The 5,567-nt window shown below is 38.0% G+C and overlaps 1 pseudogene; it reads right to left on the bottom strand.

Moving 5' to 3' along the window:
• Positions 1–397: 397 nt before the first annotated feature.
• LOC118855330 lies at positions 398–1,270 on the bottom strand (annotated as a pseudogene).
• Between the last annotated feature and the right edge of the window lie 4,297 nt (positions 1,271–5,567).

Below are 5,567 nucleotides of genomic sequence, written 5' to 3'. Positions count from 1 at the left end.
CACCCTCTTTTGTTTGTTTACAATTTGCAAAACTATTCTGAAAGCTGAATATATTTACACAGGTCTGCAAAGAGTGCAAATTTAGAATATGGTAAATGCTTTATGGGTTGTATTTGAAGGACCATCTGCCACCATGACTTTATATCCATCATCACTTTTTGAAATCATAAATTCTTTCGATGCCAGTCTTCCTTCCTTCTATTGTCTTAAACAAGAAAGCATTTTATAATGAGTTAAAATTAAGGAAGGACTCTACCTAGTAGAAGAGAAGAAAGTTCTATTAATTTTGAGGTTTCAGTATACCCAAAGGTCAGGAACTGTATCTTTGTAAGGGCTAGGCTGGGACTCCATTTATAGAATGAGTGTGTGCAGGTGGTATCCCTGAGGATTCAGAGCTTCAATGGACTATAAGTGCTCCAGCTGCATAACTCACTGAATTGTTTTGCTAGTTTCTACACTAGCTTGACTGGGAATAATGCAAAAATGAAATGTTCATATTCATTCCATTCTTCTGGAGCTCCGTAATAGCATTTAGCAACACCCCAATGGGATGTCTTCCATATATTGTGTTATGGTATTTCTTCAAGTAATTGCTAAAAGATACTGGGTCTAGTTATTTTATAATGCTCATGCCCATTTTATCTAGATGTTCAATGGATTCATCATGGTAACTGTAATGGAACCGTTGACCCCAATGGCAGAAATCAGGAGAAACCAAAAAGAGATAACTAGGATCCGCTAGATATTTACTGAAGAGTTTTCTGAATTCCTGTTCTTTTGACTCACTCAGAGCTCCAACCAATGCAGGAATAATGGTAGACATCCTTATGGCTTTCCATGGCTTTAGCAGTATAAGGCAAATGCATTTCACTGCTATGTTCATCTTCATCTGTCTGCAGAGACATGTGCTCAAACATTCCTGTCTTCCATAGCTCTCCATAAATCTTTTGATCAATAGGAAGGTCCTATAGAGGTGTTCTATATATAGCCACACTAGGAAGAGAGGCACATGATAGGAAGGCCCAAGGATGAATATTCTCCAGGTAATAGATGGATCCACTTGTTTGTAAGCATGAGCACCACAAGACCCACAGTAAGTATATCCTGCATGGGGGGCAATAATTGCCCTAGCAGGTCTTTTTGTGGACTGTACTTGTGAAAGCCAACTTTCTAATTTTGCATTAAGTTGAGGACCTGAGGCTGTGTACCAGCTCCCAATGTGACTGCATTCCCTGCAGACCATTCTGTTGGACATCTTGGAACCTGTGCCACCTGTGGTGCATGAGGATAAATGAGGCAGTGGTGGTGGTAGTGTCAGTGTCTGTAGGAACTGCTGGAGGTGGGGACAAGCTTAACTCAGGAGGAGGAGGAAGAGGAGGAGGAGATAGTGGTAGTAGTCACCTGGTCCTGGATTGTCAAGCACGGAGACAGTCTCCAGAAGAAGGGGCCCACAGCAACTGTATAAACAGAATCAGAGCTGTGGTGCCCAACCTCTGGAGTCACCACTTCTCCCTTACAGGGGCAGGGCCTGCCCCTAGCCTCCCAGGAACCACTCTGGTCCCCCACCCCACCCCTTGGGAGGGTGCCCCCTCCATTCCTATTTCTGACAACAATTTAAATGTCAACCAGAGCTTAACTTGTCTCTAACTTGTGGGTGGCCAGAGTAAAACAAAACAGGACAGAGACACAAGAGTCAGGGATCAAACAGAAGTTCAATTTCAATGTGAGGAAAGCACTGCAAGTGGAAGTTCCCCTGAGAAGGAGGGCTTGTAACTTGCAGCAGGGGTAGGGGTTTTTAGCATGAAAACCACAAAAGGGGGGACCCAACGTGACCTCAAAGCAGGTCCATATGTGCAGGCATTTTTGGATCAATACAGGTGTTCTTGGGTCCTGTGGGAACAGTTCCAAGTTATTAGAATCATTGAGCTTTGTGGTCGTCTCAAGTTATAAGGGTCATTGAGCCATACATACTAGCATTACTATGGTGGAAAGAGAAGTGCAGCACCTGGTTTGGTTCACTTAGCAATTACAGGCACAGGGATTGTTCAGAGTGTCAGGAGATGTGACTCATCATTTTCTGCTGAAGCATGTTGGCTGTAGCCCCAACTCTCAGACCAGGATCTCCTGAGAAACAGGGAAATCATAAGTCCCAATTCTGGGATTTTGCTGTAGCTGAGATCATCCAGAGGGTGAGTGCAAAGGATTGTTGTTATGCCAAGCTCAGGGCATAGCTTATTTGCTGGGTCTTAGCTCTGAAAAACAGGGTATCTCCTAATATCTTGACACTTTATATGTGGTATTTCTTCCAAAAAGAGAGAACTTGGTCCATCTATACCTTAATTATAATAACATTTAACATTTCTATAGAACCTTAAATTTTGAGTACCTTCCAATATCCTGAGGGATAGGTATTATGGGTATTATAATTCACATTTACAGATGAAGAAACTAAGTATTAGTGGGGTTAAATATTTGTCCATGGTCACAGAGATGAGATTTCAGTTTATGTTTTACTGCCTCCAAATACATCACTTTCTCTATTATATCACATGACTTTGATAATAGATGGAATTCTCAGATTAGTTAGTCTTTGAGATTTACTGTGGCTACAAATCCATTCCTTTGTAGCCAAAGTTGCAAGCCTCTATAACCTTATCTGGTATGGTTTTCAGGCCAAAAATTAAATAAATAGGCCTATGCCTGCAACATTTCTTGCTTCGTAGATTTGTCCAAGCTTATATTCAAGTGGCAAAATCTTCATGAAAACAGGGTCACCTCCATATCTTAATGAGCTATCAAAGGAAGGCATTTAGAAATATGAACACAAAAGTACATCTATAGAAAAAAAACTATTTTTGAAAATGTAAAAAAAATATTGAATAATAAAACAACCCTTGGATTTCCTGTTATGCTAGTAAATATAAGGAAAAACTGAAGGAATTAGGGATGTTTAGTGTAGTAAAGAAAAGACTCAAAGGCAACATGATACTGGCCTTCAAGTATTTGAAAGGTTGTCATGGAGAAGAGAAATTAGACTTAATCTTTCTGACCTCCAGATAATAGAATTAGGAGCAATCAGTTTAAGTTGAAAATTTAGGCTATATGACAGGGGGAAAGGAAACAAAACAGGGAGGGGGGTGGAGAAAAAACAAACAAACAAACAAACAAACAAACAAACAAAACTATCCTTCCTGTCCCAGACTAGAAGAGGTTGCAGAAAGTTGTAGGTTCAGTTCAAATGGATGTTTTCAACCAAAGACTAGAAAATGACTTGTTGCTTGTATTGTATTGGGGATTCTTCTTCAGGTCTGGAAAGCTAATTGGAAAATCAGGATCCTTCTTACTCTGAAATCAAGTGATTCTGTGAAATACTATAATTAGATTAAGGAAGCGCTTTCTCTGGAAGGTTACCTAGAAAAGATTGAGTGTTATTTTTCTCCTTATTTCCATTCCTCTATTTCATGAACTATTAAAATAAAATCTCATAGGTCTAAGTACTAAAAATTAATTTAAAATCTAAGTTTCTAAATGTGTGGTCTTTGCCAAATTTTTATTACAGAATTATAAATTGGCATCTATCACCAATCTTATAAACCAGCTTGTCCAACTCCCTCATTTTACAGATGAAGAAACTAAGACCTAACTAACTTGAACAAAATCACATAGGTAGTAAGTGGAAGAGCCTTGGTATGAATTCAAGTCTCTACCAATTGTGCCATGATAAATGAAGTGAAATGAGATAAATGAAAAGAGGTGTCTAACAAATGGAGACTAGTTAATATTCTTTCCTAGGAAGTTTGGTAAAGGAGGCAGAAGGGGTAGTTTTCATATGTATCAAACAAAACAAAACAAACAAAAGACAAGAAGTATTTAATGGGATATTTAGGCTTTTGTCTCTGCATTCATGAAAAGAACAAGGAAGGGTACTACCATGAAGATAACTGCACCTTCCATACCAACACCTGATGCAGTTGGTAATAAGTAGAGAAATTTTATGATGATCTTTTTCAACAATCCAGCTAGCAGCTGTTGTGGGGGTGAAAAGCCAACACAAGCCCAACAACAAGAATGCTGCCAAAGCCCAGGTTCTTTTGATCTGCTTTATTAAGGAAAGCAATGTTAAGAGGTTAACAAGCTTTTTTTAATCCAGCATACAAATATCACTCAACTAGTTCAGAGGAAAAAGCCAGCACCCTGAACTTCAGAGCAAAATACAAACAAATTACAAACATCAACAGACAGACCCAATACAGTTCATAGTTACCAACATCTAGTTTCGGCCCAGGAGCTCATAGCAAGGGCTGGCCCAGAGTCACTTGCGCCACCATGGTTATTGGTTTGATATCTTTTTCAGGATCAAGGGTGAGTCACACGTACAACTCACCCACATGACCTAGAATCATCACAAAGAGGCAACTTAAACCCATGTGATCTAAAAGCCTCTGATGTCTCAAACATGTCACTCAAACTAATGTGTAAACTAGGCCCTCCCCTGAGGCAAGGAGGTCACCAAGGACTCCCAAATATAATCAAGGAAACAAAGGCCAAACTCTTCAAGGGCACTTGGTTGAACTGAGTGCTAAGAGCCCATTTTGTTTACCAACACATGAACTTAACAAGATTCACCAACCTGAGCTAAAATTTATCTTCATACTTATTGACTCCAATATAAAGAAGGCAAAAGAGAATGACTAAAAAGTATTGGAAAACAATATTTGGGATCAAGAAATGAAAGAAGCAAAAGGCTTGTAGGCTATAAGCCAACATGTCTGTATATCAGACATATTTCCTTTGATGAGAAAACATATACTTTGATATTCTGAGGTAAAAAGAACTTAAGAAGTTATTTAATCCAACTTTTTTTTTATTTTATAGATGATACAACTGAGACTTAGAAAATTGAGGCTACTCAGATAGTAAGTAGATGAGTGAGAATTTGAACTCACATCCTCTGAATATAAATGTACTACTCTTTCCAGATCCCTGCCTTCCATAGTGTGACACTCCTGAATACTGGGGGAAAAAAAGAGAAAAAGAGAAATTTACATGATAACTTTATCGCCGATGTAAAAGGAATAGCATATTGTACATGATACAGTTGCAGTTTCATGTGCAATCATCCTTTTATTGTACTATGTTATGGAAATGCTTTTTATTTCATAAATTTAAAATAAAATAAATAAATATTGGAAATAGAAAAGCAGGAAAATGGGTAATTAATAAAATTAATTAATTATTAATGTTGGGGAAATAACAAAATAAAACTAATTATAGTAAAAAAGTCAGAAATTGTTGGAAATGGTTCATATCACATACCATCACACCAATTACAATGATTTTCTTTCCTATTTTTCAGCCATATAACAACATTGGTAGTGCAATATTTTTTAAAGTGATTATGTAGATTACACAATTTTGTTTTATTTCAATTTTACTGTTATTTTTTTCTATGGCACCTGTACTTCTGAGCATTTCTCCACCACCCAAAGTTTCCCTTTTGGTAGAGAGGGAGGGAGAGAGAAAAATAAAGAGGGGAGAGAGAGAGAGAGAGAGAGAGAGAGAGAGAG

The sequence above is a fragment of the Trichosurus vulpecula genome, chromosome 6 (genome assembly GCF_011100635.1).
Source record: "Trichosurus vulpecula isolate mTriVul1 chromosome 6, mTriVul1.pri, whole genome shotgun sequence".
Taxonomy (NCBI): domain Eukaryota; kingdom Metazoa; phylum Chordata; class Mammalia; order Diprotodontia; family Phalangeridae; genus Trichosurus; species Trichosurus vulpecula.
This window is presented reverse-complemented; position numbering and strand designations above follow the sequence as displayed.